The sequence below is a fragment of the Eumetopias jubatus genome, unplaced genomic scaffold, assembly GCF_037043125.1.
Source record: "Eumetopias jubatus isolate StellerSeaLion01/CBP00866 unplaced genomic scaffold, mEumJub1_p1.0 scaffold_17, whole genome shotgun sequence".
Taxonomy (NCBI): domain Eukaryota; kingdom Metazoa; phylum Chordata; class Mammalia; order Carnivora; family Otariidae; genus Eumetopias; species Eumetopias jubatus.
Genome location: NW_028274823.1, coordinates 79,114,154 through 79,131,182, shown reverse-complemented (window position 1 = coordinate 79,131,182; position 17,029 = coordinate 79,114,154). Strand labels below are relative to the sequence as shown.

Sequence of the window (17,029 nt, the reverse complement as noted above, 5' to 3'; positions counted from 1 at the left end):
CTTTGTTGGAATCCTTTAAACTTTCCACAGAACAAAAACTTAAAATAATCTTTTATACAATTAGTCACAAATACACTCCTTGGGTTTTTTGCCCATACACATGAGTATTGTCTAAGATATGTCCTCTCTGTAGCAGCTAGGCCCTGCCACCACTGTGCTTGGCTGAGTTCACAAATCTGTTGTAACCTGTAGCTTTCTTGTCACTTCTCTGGCTCTTCTCTCCTGCTAAGCTCTGTTTCCTGGCAATAATTAAAACCTTCTGCTATTGTCCTAGCTACTGCTGCTGCTGGAACCACCATAGCTGCCTTGGTTTCATGGTTTGGCGAGGTATAGGCCTCCACCACCATAGAAGCCAAGGCTTCTGCCTTCAAAATTCCCTCCTTTAATGGGTCCAAAATTTGAAGATTAACTGTTGTAATTGCCAAAATCGTTATAGCTCCTATCACTTCTAAAACTGCTTCCTTCGTTACCAAATCTGTTATAGACATCCCCATGGCCACCATATCCACTGCCACCTGACTGCCACCAAAGCCACCTTGCCCACTGAAGTTTCCTCCACAATCAAAGTTGTCATTCCCACCAAAGCCACCTCCAAGACCACTACCAAAATTCCAGAAGCACTTCCACCTCTTTGGTCAGATGAGGCACTAGCCATCTCTTGCTTAGATAGGGCTTTTCTTACTTCCCAGTTGTGGCCATTCACAGTATGATATTTTTGAATGACAATCTTGTGTACAGAGTCATGGTCATCAAATATTACAAAAGCAGATCCTCTCTTTTTGCCACTGCCTCAGTCAGTCATGATCTTAATCACTTCAATTTTCCCATACTGTTAAAAATAATGTTCTTCAGTGTCTTCTTTAACGCTACCAACAAAAATCCTTTTCTCAGTTAAGTGGGCACCAAGTCTTTGAGAATCTTCTCTTGAGACAGCCCTGTTTGGTTCCACAACTCTTCCATCCACCTGTGTGGCCTTGCATTCATGGCTGTATCCATCTCCCCCACGTGGCAAACCTGACAAACCCAAAACCTCTGGGGCATTGGTTTTTGGATCTCTCATTACCACAAAGTTCATAAATGTTCCCCATGGCTCATAATGGCTCTTTAGACTGTTATCAGTTTCTTCAAAGCTCAAACCTCTGAGGAAGAACTTCTGCAGCTGTTCAGGCTCTTTAGGAGACTCTAACTTAGATATGACAGTGATGGGAAGGGAGACTTTAGGGATGCTTGCACAGTGGTGTCCACCGTCAGAAAGCTCTGATAAAATTTTCAGTGAAGCAATTGTTTGAACTTTGCTTTTGTTGGAATTTCTCAAAGGTGGTTTATTGCAGTTTTTATGTCTTTTTTTTTAAGATTTTGTTTATTTGAGAAAGAGACACACAAGCAGGGGAGAGGGTCAGAGAGAGAGAGAAGGGGAGAAGCAGGCTCCAACTGAGCAGGGAGCCCCACATGGGGCTGGATCCCACGACTCTGAGATCATGACCTGAGCTGAAGGCAAACGCTTAACGGACTGAGCCACCCAGGTGTCCCTTTAACTCTTTTTTAGATGGCATATTTTTGAAGGGTGGGAGGAAAATAGCAGGAAATGTTTACTATCCATAATAGTAAAAGAAATTATATCACTGACAAAGAACATGATGAAATATCAGAGTCAATACAGTGTAGAAGAAAATAAGCTTAGATTATAAGAAGCTATTAAGAGAGTATAAGCTGATAGTTTTTATGTTTTCACTACTCATAAGGGTATTATATAGTGCTGAATTAGTTATCTATATCCATATTTCCTAGAATAATAGGACCTATAATTGGAAATATACTTCCATTTTCTTAAGCATCTATTACTTCCCTGAAATAAAATGGACAGAAGAAATGGATTATTTTTCTTTCACCGGTTCAAATACTTGTCATTCAAGGGGCGCCTGGGTGGCTCGGTCAGTTAAGCGACCGTCTCTTCATTTCGGCTCAGGTCATGATCTCAGGGTCCTGGGATCGAGCCCGGCATTGGGCTCTGTGACGAGCGTGGACCCTGCTTGGGATTCTTTCCATCTACTTCTGCCCTATTCCCTCCACCCCCCTGCTTTCCTTTTCAAATAAATAAACAAATCTTTAAAAATACTTGCCATTCAATTAAATTACAAACTTCTATATTTGGAATTACAAAAATCTGCTTCCGTTTAGGGAGGTTATTCTAAGTGTTAAATCATTAATGGCTGCTTCCTGTCTTTACTTTGTCAACCTGGAGAGAAAGAGCCACAACGAGAGGCAAATGAGTGTTTCTTTGGGGTTAAAGCATTGCACTTCGGGGAGTACAGATTCAGGTGGTTACCCAAATAGTGTTCCTGCTTCTAAGGTGAAGGCAAAGGTTTTTTTATGAGGAAGAGGAAGGGGGCTAATTACATACGTTGAAAAAAAGAAAAATAAACATTTTTCTCTGGGTGTTAACAAGTTAACTTGGTTAGACATCAATTGACGACTGATTTTATCTTCAGAAACCTCACAACCATCAATCTTGTGACCAAAATGTTCATTCTCCTACTGATTCCTCAAGTAATTGCTTAAAACAGTTGCCATTTTGCCCACTCCAAAGGTTTGCGCCCAGATCAAACAAAGGTGGGTAAGGCATTTTCTCAGAAATGGCTTTCTCCAACTCTATTTTAAAATGGCTTCAGTCAGGACAGTTTTTTTACAACTTAAAGTTCAAACAGATTAAACTGTAGATGAAGTTAGAAATGCTGCTGTCTTTAAAAGAAGTGGTTGAAGCAAATTGATTGAGTCCTAAGTGAATAGGTGGGCTGTAGAAATTGTACCTTATAAAAGGTTAGTTACCTATAAGATATTAAGCTAAAATATCCTCTTTTATAAATAAGGTGTTTGACAATCATATATACTCATTACTGAAAGGCTTATGAGAGAGAAATAAGTAATATATGCTCATAGTGAAGTTTTGACATAGCCCACTTAATGTTAACACCAACAGTGCTGATGCTTTACTCTGAATTTATTCTGAATTCTTATTCTGTTAAGTTGATTTGGAATAAGGCAAACTATAATAATAAAAATTAGGCAAATCAGACAAAACCTATATTAAAATTCTGGCATTTTCATCACAGTATATACAGATTTTTCCATAGAAACACTATCATTTTTATAAAAACTTCCTAAGTTAGAAAGAGAAAAAAATACGACACACTTTACCTTCAGGATAGGTACATGATGCACATAAGTATGTACACTCAGTGTTTAACGTGTGCACAATTGCTCTGTTACAGGAATTGAAGAGTAAATAAGGGAAATTAATAAACAAATATTGATTGAGCAGCTATTACTTTTTAGATCATCACGTTTCATTTTGGGTATGCAAAAAGTCCCCTTTGAATCATATCAAAGAGGTTTGGTTGCAGAAAGAGTGTCTGACCATATTACAAACTCAATCCATCATTGCCAACAGATGAAATATAAAAACGGGAACACAGCACATTATATGGTATTCTAACAACATGAACATGCAAAGAATAATTATTAAGGAATTTAGGATTGTGAGTTATGAATGTGGGTTGAGTAACAAGAGAAACCCTAAAATCAAAGTGGGGCTTAACTTGGATTTCAAAGGTGAGAGTATTGTTTTTTATGTGGGAAGTATGGAAAACATTGGAAAACAGGGACAAATATGACAGAAGCTTTCAGAGATATGAGTGAACATGGCATGTTGGAATAAGGGATAAGAGAGATGGCAAAGATGCCTGCTGGTTTGATGGGAGAGAAAGATACCAAGATGGAAAAACAGACTGTAAGTATATATTACAAAAGCTTTTCTAGAGGAAGTTAAATGTGAGGCAGGGAAAATCTAATAGGACATGAATTTTAGACACTGAGCATTTTTATTAGGGAATAAGGTCCATTTCATTCATTAAGAGATTTTCTGTAGGCTAGATTGGGTTTGGTGGAACACTAGACAATGGATGGATTTGAAAAGCTATTCTGGAAATTCAGGCTTGATGTGATGGGGGGCTGGGGTAAGAAAGTGTTATTGTGTGTAAGCTGGATGGACATGAGGAAGGGACAGATGTGAGAACACTTCCAAGGGAAATTCTACAGGACTTAGAAATTACTGGCTTTAATAAAATAGCAAATTTACTGAAAGAGTAGGATCAGATAATGAAGTTCATTTCTCTTTATGTTATCTAAAGAAAAATTTTACCTAGCATAGCAATGACAATAGAATACTAAAGTACCAAAGATTGAGGTGCCTGGGTGGCTCAGTCGGTTAAGCGTCTGCCTTCAGCTTAGGTCATAAACCCAGCGTCCTGGGATCGAGTCCCCACATTGGGCTCCCTGCTCAGCAGGGAGTCTGCTTCTGCCTCTGCCACTCCCCCTGCTCATGTGCTCTCTCTCTCTCAAATAAATAAATAAAATCTCTAAAAAAATAAAGTACCAAAGATTATGTCTGAATGCTATTAAAAGCATGTGAACGTTCTTCAACAAAAAATCCTGTTTTGCAAAGCAATAACAGTAAGTACCTATGAATATATATGACAAATTTATGTAAACCTTTATGGAGAAAACTGGAAAACTTTAATGAAAGATGTTAAACAAGATTGAAATTGACTAGAGAGATATAAAATGCTCATTAGGTGTCATAACATTGTCAATTTTTTTCTGAAAACATTAGATCTATTTTATATATTTCCAACGAGAATGCCAATATTTATTTTCAGCTTGAAAAGCTGATTCTAAAATGTATATGTAAGAATGAGCAGGGGGAACATTTGTACGTGGTGTGTGTGTATATGCAAATATATATATTTGTGGCAACTAAGGGTATGTTCTTTTGGTTAAATGGTAGGAAAAGTGAAAAATGAAATAGGGACATCTGGGTCGCTCAGTCAGTTAAGTGTCCAACTCTTGATTTCAGGTCATGATCTCAGGGTCATGAGGTTGAGCCCAGCATTGGGCTCCACACTGAGCATGGAGCCTGCTTGAGATTCTCTTTCTCCTTCTCCTACTACCCCTCCCCCACCTCTCTCTCCAAAAAGAAAAAAAAAAAAAAAAAAAGAACAGAGAAAAGAACCCAAGATCAGATCCATGCATGTATATGAATGAACTGGTATTTCAGATTACTAGTGATTGAGCAGACTGTTCAAGAATAGGACTTTGAGGGATGCCTGGGTGGCTTGGTTAAATGGCTGCCTTCGACTCAGGTCATGATCCCGGGGTCCTGGAATCGAGCCCCGCATTGGGTTCCCTTCTCCGTGGGAAGCCTGCTTCTCCCTCTCCCACTCCCCCGTTTGTGTTCCCTCTCTCACTGTGTCTTTCTCTGTCAGATAAATAAATAAATCTTAAAAAAAAGAATAGGACTTAGAAGGAATTAAAGGGATCTTTATTTCATATACTACACAAAAATAAATTCCAGATAGGTTGAAGACAAATGTGAAAGACAAAATTTAAAAATTTTAGCAGAAAATTAACCTTGGGCTAGTGAGGGATTCTCTAAACCAAATAAAGAAGCATAAAAAATTAAGGGAAGCTTTGAAAAATTAGTAACATTCAAACTAAAACTTGTTTTCACTCAACCAAAAAATTATCAGAACTAACCAATGAATTCAGCAAAGTTGCAGGACACAAAGTTAATATGCAGAAGTCAGATGCATTTCTATCACTAATAATGAACTAGCAGAAAGAGAAATTAAATAAACAACCCCCTTTACAATTGCATCAGGAAGAATAAGATCCCTAGGAATAAATTTAAGTAAGGAGGTGAAGGACCTGTACCCTGTAACCATAGAAAGAAATTGAAGATGACATAGAAAATGGAAAGATACTGTGCTCAAAATGTACCTTGAACATGGTAGTATAATTCACAGCCTAATAATTATTTTATTTTAACTTTACTATCCTGTGGAGAGATCATACCATGTATTTTGAAAATGAATCTCCAAAAATTTTTTAAAATTAAAAACGTAGTACTTAATGATGGTAAATGAAAACATTTAGTTTTCTTTCCTTTCTTCTTTCTTTCTTTCTTTCTTTCTTTCTTTCTTTCTTTCTTTCTTTCTTTCTTTCTTTCTTCACTCAACCAATCCTATAGAATGAAAATGGTTTGTATGTTTTCCCTAGGCTTTCCAACCTGGAGACTGATGAGGAGCAGTGAGGTTATTTGCTGTACCGTATTTACTAATATTAGCAAATGGTGGGCACTTGTATGTGCATTTGATTATGCAAAAATGCTATACAAACGACTTGTTTTGGTGATAAGTTCCAATTATTTATTATTTTTTCAACTTTTGCAATAGATACACAAAATTTGATATAACCCTAGAAATATTTTGGTTTATATTCCATTTATTTAAGGTGAAACCAAGCAACAAAAGAAAGTGTTCACCAGGGGCGCCTGGGTGGCTCAGTAGGTAAGTGTGTGCCTTGAGCTCGGGATCGAGCCCGCATCGGTCTCTCGGCTCTGCAGGAAGCCTGCTTCTCCCTCTGCCACTCCCCCTACTTGTGTTCCCTCTCTCACTGTGTCTCTCTCTGTCAAATAAATAAATAAAATCTTAAAAATAAAGTGTTCACCAAATATTTCCATTACTAGACAAATCTGGGGAATTGACAATTGCTCAATAATCTTAATGGACTACCTTTCTAATAATGACTTCATTTTTCTTGATTTTGATAGCTAGTTTCTACATTACTAAAGTTTTATCTCAGGATATAATGACCATTTTACAGGTGAGGAGGTGGAATTGTATGGAGGTTTAACTAATGTGCCCCATATGTACACAGTTAATTATCATTTGAGCTACTATTGAAAGCCAGATCTGTAAGCTTCAGAGTTTGCACACTTATCTGATATATTATGTAACAGTCAATCAATAAATCTTTGTTTAGTTTAAGTGAATTTTGCTACCTGAGAATCAAAGTACCACATTAAAGGCTGAGAGGATTAAAGGAATGAATTCAGAATTTGAGGGAATGGTAGAATGATTATAATGAAACTTGAATCTCTTAGAAAATGCTGGACCATGTTATCTGTGTTTGTGGGATTGGGGTGTGTGTGTGTGTGTGTGTGTGTGTGTGTGTCTTTGTATTTGATGGTGCCTGATATTCAGAGACTTTTTCAATAAATATTATAAAAGGCAATGATGAGAATTGTAAGTGGCAAGGCGAAAAGAATTTGGTGCTCCATAATTACAAAAGGCGAAGAAACCAAATTACTTTGAAATGGAAATACTCACATTCTTTAAATCTGTTCACACAGTTCCCAAACAGACTAATAATTTGCTTCATTTCTTTCTTTTACACTAAAGCAACTGATGAATTGATTGAAAGTTGTGTAAATTACAGCAGGTGTTTCTTGTTTTTGTTTGGGCATAATACTCATAAGGAGGTAGTGAAAAGAAGGATGAAATGAAAGTAATCTGATTGTGCGATTAATGTAATCGAAATAAAACTTATTTTTAGATATCCAAAATGTGGAAAAAAATACTTGATAGAATGTCATTTTCTTGTCCAGAATAGAAAAGAGATATACAGTCAATAGGAAAAATTATGAAAAATAAAATTGAAATGTAGAGAATAGTTTGTCAGCCTGTAGCACATTTTCTGAAGAAAGCTACAGAGGATAAAAACAGAGGGAATAGTTGGAAAAATATTCTAAAGGATGAAGTCTGAGAATATTTATAATAAGTTTGTAGGAGAGTTTTCAGCTTGGGACTAACCTACAGGATTATGGTAGAATGATTTTTAGTCCCCTATGAAACCCTCCCTTTGTCACGCTGGACAGTCCCTCTCCTTCCCTACCTCTTGACTCTGTGTTTGGGCCCGTGTCTGGCTTCAGCCAATCACATGGGAGCAGCGGTGAGAGCGTTCTGCACGGGCCCAGCCTGAAGCTGGGTGCTCCGTCTTGCCAAGTCCCATTAGGCTAGCTGATTGCAAGACTAGCTGTAGCTGCATGATTATCAGTGAGTGATGTTTTAAAGCCACTGGGTCATTTTTATACAATGGTAACTGAGTAATACAAGTGTCGTGAAAGATAGATAAAACAGACCCACACATAGATATAATGCAGTGAAATTTTACAATATCAAGGATAAGAAAAGAAAATTCTTAAAAGCTACCAGAAAAAAGGATTATCTTCAGATCCACAGCAATTATAGTGTTAGTAGACTTGACATTAAAAGGCAACGGAATTGGGGGCAGAGCAAGATGGCGGAGGAGTAGGAGACCTGGATTTCGTCTGCTCTCAGGAATTCAGCTGAATAGGGATCAAACCATTCTGAACACCTACGAACTCAACAGGAGATCGAAGAGAAGAATAGCAACAACACTCTGAACAGAGAAGCGACCACTTTCTGGAAGGTAGGACGTGCAGAGAAGTGAATCCGAGGCGATATTCGGGAGGATAGACGGCGGGGGAGGGGACCTCCGTCGGCCGCTTCTGGCAAGTGCTAGAGCCGCGGAGCACAAAATCGGACCTTTTAGAAGTCGGCTCCGCGGGGGGACGTCGCTCCAGGGGCTAAGCGGGGGTGGAACCCTCGCGGGACAGTGTGGTCTCAGGACCCTCGGGGTCACAGAAAGACCGGGGGTGCCTGAGTGCGGCAGAGCTCCCAGGGATCGGAGCGGGGAAGCCGGCTGCAGAGACGGAGCCGAGGCGCAGGCTCTCAGCTCGGGGTGGCCATAAACTGTGATCGGCGACAGTCAGGCCACTGCTCCTCCAGCAGGGACCCAACAAGCGGCAGAGCCGGGGAGACTCCCCTTCCTCCCCCGGGAGGAGCGGCGCGGGAGCGCACCGCAGGGATCTGCTGGGTTTGGAGACTCCACAAGGGGTCGGGTGCCAGAGATAGACACGCTCGGTCACAGGCCGGGTGAGCACGGAGAGCGGCCGGAGACCGGGGACACGGGAGTGACTGCTTTTCTCTGGGGTCGCACTGAGGAGCGGGGCCCCGAGTTCTCGGCTCCTCCGGGCGGAGATTGGGAGGCCACCATTTTCACCCTGGTCCTCCAAAGCTGTACCGAGAGCTTGCAGGGAACAAAAGCTCCTGAGATCAAACCCGAGCAGCTTGCTTAGCCCGGACGGACAAGGGCGGGGCAATTCAGCTTCCGGCAAACACATTTGGGAACCACGGCAACAGGCCCCTCCCCCAAAGATCAGCACGAACAGCCAGCAAGCCAAGACCAAGTTTACCAATCAAGGAGAACGGGAGAACTCCAGCACTAGGGGAATACTGCACATAGAATTCATGGCTTTTTTACCATAATTCATTAGTTTTTCAAAGTTAATTTTTTTAACTTTTTTTTGAAATTTTCTTTTTCTCTTTTTCAAACAACATCTTATCAATCCCTTTTTTAAAAAAAAAATTTTTATTTTTCATTCTTTTAGAGTCATATTTTTATCCCTTCATAGTAGTTACCCTTATTTTTGGCATATATATATATATATATAAGTTGTTCTCTCTTTAAAATTTTGAGATACAATTTCTTCTAACAGATCAAAATATACCCTAAATCACTAGTGTATGGCTTTGTTCTATTTTCCTGCCTGATCACATTCTCTCCCTTTTCTTTTTCTTTTTTCTTTTTTTCTTTTTCTTTTTCTTTTTAAATCTTCTTCTTTCTTTTTAAAAACAACTTCTTATCTTATCAATTTCTTTTATAAAATATTTTATAATTTTCATCTTTACAGTCATCTGCCATCCGTTCACTGTATCGACCCTATTTTGTACATATATAAGTCTTTCTTCCTTTAAAATTTTAGCAGGCACTTTCTTCTAACAGACCAAAATATGCCCAAAAGCTAGTGTGTGGCACTGATCTACGCACTATCCTGACCATATTTGATCATATTCTGTTTTTTTTTTGTTTTGTTCTGTTTTTGTTTGTTTTTATCTTTTTCTATTACCTTTTTTTTTCTCTTCTTTCTTTCCCTTTCTTGTCCCCTGGTTTCAGGTCTTTTCTGATTTGTATAGAGAATATTTGCAGGGGACGTTGTTAACCTGTTAGCATTCTGTTCTCTCATTCATCTGTTCTCTGGACGAAATGACAAGATGAAAAAAAATCCCCTCAGCAAAAAGAACAAGAGGTAGTACCGTCTGCCAGGGACCTACTCAATACCGACATTAGTACGATGTCGGACGTAGAGTTCAGAATCATGACTTTAAAGATACTAGCTGGGCTTGAAAAAAGTGTGGAAGTTATTAGAGAAACCCTTTCTGGAGAAATAAAAGAACTAAAATCTAACCAAGTTGAAATAAAAAAGGATATTAATGACGAGCAATCAAAAATGGGGGCACTAACTGCTAGGATAAATGAGACAGAAGAGAGAATCAGCAATATAGAAGACCAAATGATGGAAAATAAAGAAGCTGAAAAAAGAGAGATAAACAACGACAGGATCATGAGGGCAGAGTTCAAGAGAGAAGGGATGCGATAAGACGAAACAACATTAGAATAATAGGGATCCCAGGAGAAGAAGAAAGAGAGAGAGGGGTAGAAGGTATATTGGAGCAAATAATAGCAGAGAACTTCCCTAATGTGAGGAAGGAAACAGGCATCAAAATCCAGGAGGCACAGAGAACCTGTCTCAAAATCAATAAAAATAGGTCAACACCCCGACATCTAATAGTAAAACTTACGAGTCTCAGAGACAAAGAGAAAATCCTGAAAGCAGCTTGGGAGAAGAGATATGTAACCTACAATGGTAGAAACATTAGACTGGCAACACATCTATCCACAGAGACCTGGCAGGCCAGAAAGGACTGGCATGATATCTTCAGAGCACTACACTAAACGAGAAAAATATGCAGCCAAGAATACTATATCCAGCTAGGCTATCATTGAAAAAGAAGGAGAGATAAAAAGTTTCCAGGACAAACAAAAACTAAAGGAATTTGCCAACACAAAACCAGCCCTCCAAGAAACATTGAAAGAGGTCCTCTAAGCAAAAAGAGCGCCTAAAAGCAGCATAGATCAGAAAGGAACACAGACAGTATAGAGTCACAGTCACCTTACAGGCAATACAATGGCACTAAATTCATACCTTTCAATAGTTACCCTGAATGGAAATGGGCTAAATGCCCCAATCAAGAGACACAGGCTATCAGATTGGATTAAAAAACAAGACCCATCCATATGCTGTCTGCAAGAGACTCATTTTAGACCCAAAGGCACCCCCAGATTGAAAGTGAGGGGGTGGAAAACCATTTACCATGCTAATGGACACAAAAGAAAGCTGGGGTGGCAATCCTTATATCAGACAAATTAGATTTTAAAACAAAGACTGTAATAAGAGATGAGGAAGGACACTATATCCTACTTTAAGGGTCTCTCCAACAAGAAGATCTAACAATTGTAAATATCTATGCCCCTAACATGGGAGCAGCCAATTATATAAGGCAATTAATAACAAAAGCAAAGAAACACATTGACAACAATAAAATAATAGTGGGGGACTTTAACACCCCCCCTAACTGAAATGGACAGATCATCTAAGCAAAAGATGAACAAGAAATAAAGACTTTAAATGAAACACTGGACCAAATGGACTTTATAGACATATTCAGAACATTCCATCCAAAAGCAATGGAATACACATTCTTCTCTAGTGCCCATGGAACATTCTCCAGAATTGATCACATCCTAGGTCAAAAATCAGGTCTCAACTGGTACCAAAAGATTGGGATCACTCCCTGCATATTTTCAGACCACAGTGCATTGAAACTAGAACTCAATCACAAAAGGAAAGTCGGAAAGAACTCAAATACATGGAGGCTAAAGAACATCCTACTATAGAATGAATGGGTCAACCAGGAAACTAAAGAAGAATTAAAAAAATTCATGGAAACCAGTGAAAATGAAAACACAACTGTTCAAAATCTTTGGGATACAGCAAAGGCAGTCCTGAGAGGAAAGTATATAGCAATACAAGCCTTTCTCAAGAAACAAGAAAGGTCTCAAATACACAACCTAACCCTACACCTAAAGGAGCTGGAGAAAAAACAGCAAATAAAGCCTAAACCTAGCAGGAGAAGAGAAATAATAAAGATCAGAGCAGAAATCAATGAAATAGAAACCACAAGAACAGTAGAACAGATCCACGAAACTAGGAGCTGGTTCTTTGAAAGAATTAACAAGATGGATAAACCCCTGGCCAGACTGATCAAAAAGAAAAGAGAAATGACCCAAATCAACAAAATCATGAATGAAAGAGGAGAGATCACAACCAACACCAAAGACATACAAACAATTATAAGAACATTGTATGAGCAACTCTATGCCAGCAAATTAGATAACCTGGAAGAAATGGGTGCATTCCTAGAGATGTATCAACTACCAAAACTGAACCAGGAAGAAATAGAAAACCTGAACAGACCTATAACCACTAAGGAAATTGAAGCAGTCATCAAAAATCTCCCAAGAAACAAAAGCCCAGGGCCAGATGGCTTCCCAGGGGAATTCTATCGGACATTTAAAGAAGAATGAATACCTAGTCTCCTGAAACTGTTCCAAAAAATGGAAATGGAAGGAAAACTTCCAAACTCATTTTATGAGGCCACCATTACCTTGATCCCAAAACCAGACAAAGACCCCATCAAAAAGGAGAATTACAGACCAATATTCTTGATGAAACTGGATGCAAAAATTCTCACCAAAATACTAGCCAATACGATCCAACAGTACATTAAAAGGATGGTTCACCATGACCAAGTGGGATTTATCCCTGGGCTGCAAGGCTGGTTTAACATCCGCAAATCAATCAATGTGATACAATACATTAACAAAAGAAAGAACAAGAATCATATGATCCTCTCAATAGATGCAGAAAAAGCATTTGACAAAGTACAGCATCCTTTCTTGATCAAAACTCTTCAGAGTATAGGGATAGAGGGTACATACCTCAATATCATAAAAGCCATCTATGAAAAACCTACAGCCAATATCATTCTCAATGGGGAAAAGCTGAGAGCTTTTCCCCTAAGGTCAGGAACGCGGCAGGGATGTCCACTCTCACCACTGCTATTCAACTTAGTATTAGAAGTCCTAGCCACAGCAATCAGACAACAAAAAGAAATCAAAGGCATCCAAATCGGCAAAGAGGAAGTCAAACTCTCACTCTTTGCAGATGATATGATACTTTATGTGGAAAACCCAAAAGACTCCACCCCAAAACTGCTAGAACTCATACAGGAATTCAGTCAAGTAGCAGGGTATAAAATCAATGCACAGAAATCAGGGGCATTCCTATACACCAACAACAAGACAGAAGAGAGACAAATCAAGGAGTCGATCCCATTTACAATTGCACCCAAAACCATAAGATACCTAGGAATAAATTTAACCAAAGAGGCAAAGGAACTGTACTCAGAAAACTATAAAATACTCATGAAAGAAATTGAAGGAGACACAAAGAAATGGAAAAACGTTCCATGCTCATGGATTGGACGAACAAACATTGTGAAGATGTCAGTGCTACCTAGAGCAATCTACACAATCAATGCAATCCCCATCAAAATACCATCCACCCTTTTCAAAGAAATGGAACAAATAATCCTAAAATTTGTATGGAACCAGAAGAGACCCCGAATAGCCAGAGGAATATTGAAAAAGAAAAGCAAAGCTGGCGGCATCACAATTCCGGACTTCCAGCTCTATTACAAAGCTGTCATCATCAAGACAGTATGGTACTGGCACAAAAACAGACACATAGATCAATGGAACAGAATCGAGAGCCCAGAAATGGACCCTCAACTCTATGGTCAACTCATCTTTGACAAAGCAGGAAAGAATGTCCAATGGAAAAAGACAGTCTCTTCAACAAATGGTGTTGGGAAAATTGGACAGCCACATGCAGAAGAATGAAACTGGACCATATCCGTACACCACACACAAAAATAGACTCCAAATGGTTGAAAGACCTAAACGTGAGACAGGAGTCCATCAAAATCCTAAAGGAGAACACAGGCAACAACCTCTTCGACCTCAGCCGCAGCAACTTCTTCCTAGAAACATCGCCAAAGGCAAGGGAAGCCAGGGCAAAAAGGAACTATTGGGATTTCATCAAGATAAAAAGCCTTTGCACAGCAAAAGAAACAGTCAACAAAACCAAAAGACAACCGACAGAATGGGAGAAAATATTTGCAAATGACATATCAGCTAAAGGGCTAGTATCCAAAATCTATAAAGAACTTTTCCAACTCAACACCCAAAGAACAAATAATCCAATCCAGAAATGGGCAGAAGACACGAACAGATACTTTTCCAGAGAAGACATCCAAATGGTCAACAGACACATGAAAAAGTGGTCAACATCACTCGGCATCAGGGAAATCCAAATCAAAACCTCAATGAGATACCACCTCACACCCGTCAGATTGGCTGAAATTAACAAGTCAGGAAACGACAGACGTTGGCGGGGATGTGGAGAAAGGGGAACCCTCCTACACTGTTGGTGGGAATGCAAGCTGGTGCAACCACTCTGGAAAACAGTATGGAGGTTCCTCAAACAGTTGAAAATAGAGCTACCATAAGATCCAGCAATTGCACTACTTGGCATCTACCACAAAGATACATATGTAGGGGTCCGAAGGGGTACGTGCACCCCAATGTTTATAGCAGCAATATCCACAATAGCCAAACTATGGAAAGAGCCAAGATGTCCATCGACAGATGAATGGATAAACAAGAGGTGGTATATATACACAATGGAATATTATGCAGCCATCAAAAGGAATGAGATCTTGCCATTTGCAACGACGTGGATGGAACTGGAGGGTGTTACGCTGAGTGAAATAAGTCAATCAGAGAAAGACATGTATCGTATGACCTCACTGATATGAGGAATTCTTAATCTCAGGAAAGAAACTGAGGGTTGCTGGAGTGGTGGGGGGTGGGAGGGATGGGGTGGCTGGGTGAGAGACATTGGGGAGGGTATGTGCTATGGTGAGCACTGTGAATTGTACAAGACTGATGAATCACGGATCTGTACTTCTGAAACAAGTAATGCAATATATGTTAAGAAAAAAAAAGAAGAAGATAGCAGGAGGGGAAGAATGAAGGGGAGTAAGTCGGGGGGAGGCGAACCATTAGAGACGATGGACTCTGAAATACAATCTGAGGGTTCTAGAGGGGAGGGGGGTGGGGGGATGGGTCAGCCTGGTGATGGGTATTAAAGCGGGCACGTTCTGCGTGGAGCCCTGGGTGTTATGCACAAACAATGAATCATGGAACACTACATCAAAAACTAATGATGTAATGTATGGTGATTAACATAACAATAAAAATTATTAAAAAAATAAAAGGCAACAGAATTATCTCTTTAATGTAGAAATGTATACCAGGTAAAATACCATTTAATAATGCAGGCAGAGCAAAAGAGACCAACATGCCCAAGCACCTTCACATTAAAACTACAGCTACTGCTGAAAAATAAAGACATCATGTGTGAGATAATAATTGTACGTTTTAAGCATCACATAAAAGAATATCTAACAATGTCAATCCTGATAGGAAAAGAACTTTATAACAGCTGGAAAAATTATTTGAGAAACGGCCGTGATCATGGCCTTAAGTGAATTAATATTTGCAAAGTTCTGGAAGAGTGTCTGGGCCATCATATATACTGCATAAGTAAGTTATTTTAAAAATAATCAACTTTGCAGACTTTTGAGAACATATTTTCTTACAGAAGTTTATTGATTTTAGTGTTAGTCTACTGGAGACTGATGAAGTAAATACAAAAGGTTAAGTACAGATTTGAACTGAAAAACACAATTAAAAAGCTTGTCCTAATAGCTATACACAGAACATTGTACCCAATAAATAAAAACTGTATATTCTTGGGGGTGCTTGGGTGGCTTAGTCAGTTAAGTGTCTGCCTTCAGCTCAGGTCATGATCTCAGGGTCCTGGGATCGAGCCCCACGTCGGGCTCCCCGCTCAACGGGGAGTCTGCTTCTCCCTCTCCCTCTGCCCCTCCTCCTGCTCATGCTCTCTCTCTCTCAAATAAATAAAATCCTTAAAAGAAAAACAAACTGTATATCCTTTTCAAGAACTACAAGACATTTAAAAAATTAACTATATTAAGAGTTACCAAGATATATGAAATATAATATATATCTTTACCTGTCATCTAAGATAATATATATTATATATATTACATAATGAATATACTCTCATATAAGTATGTATAATATATACATATTAATGAAGTGTTCCATTCAAGAAGTTAGAAAACCAAAAATAAACCCTACACTAGAATGGAAATGAGAAAGGAAAGGACATAAATGAAAAACAAAACCAGGGGTCCCTGGGTGGCTCAGTCCATTAAGTGGCAGACTGTTGATTTTGGCTCAGGTCATGATCTCAGAGTCCTGGGACTGAGACCCGAGTCAGGCTCCATGCTCTGTGGGTAGTCTGTTTGAGATTCTCTCTCTCCCTCTCCCTTTGCCCCTTCCCTTCTCATGCTTTCTCTCTCTCTTTCTCTCTCAAATAAATACAATCTTTTTTTAACAAAAACCCAAAACAGTATAAACGATAATTAAAAACTCTTTTGTTTTTAAAGATGTATTTATTCATTTGAGAGAGAGAGAGGGAGAGTGAGCAGGAGTGGGGGGGAGGGGCAGAGAGAGAGAATCTCAAGCCAACTCCCAGCTGAGAGTGGGGCCTAACTCAGGGCTCGATCTCAAGACCCCGAGATCATGACCTGAGCCAAAACCAAGAGTCGGACGCTTAACCCGCTGAGCCACCCGGGCTCCCCAATAAATAAAAATTCTAATGAAGGAAGGGGGGAAACAGATAGCACAATTAAACACACAAACACATAATAAAGTGTTCGTAACTCTAGATTGAATGTAGCTTTAAATTTTCCAAAACCTCACCCTTATTACTACAGTGCTCAGAAAGATACTGGGGCTAGATCATTTTTTATAAATAATCTTCTTTCTAGTCCAGCAAACAGAAAAAGGAGGCTGGCAGTGCAGAACGGTTGTGTGGCTATGCATAGTACTAGGTTGAGCAGGAGGGAAAGACCACGCCTACACGCAACTT

At 39.3% G+C, this 17,029-nt stretch overlaps 1 pseudogene; it reads right to left on the bottom strand.

The window, feature by feature from the left end:
- Window positions 1-249: 249 nt before the first annotated feature.
- The window catches only part of LOC148162226 (heterogeneous nuclear ribonucleoprotein A1-like), a 62,380-nt pseudogene continuing 45,600 nt past the window's right edge, over window positions 250-17,029 (bottom strand).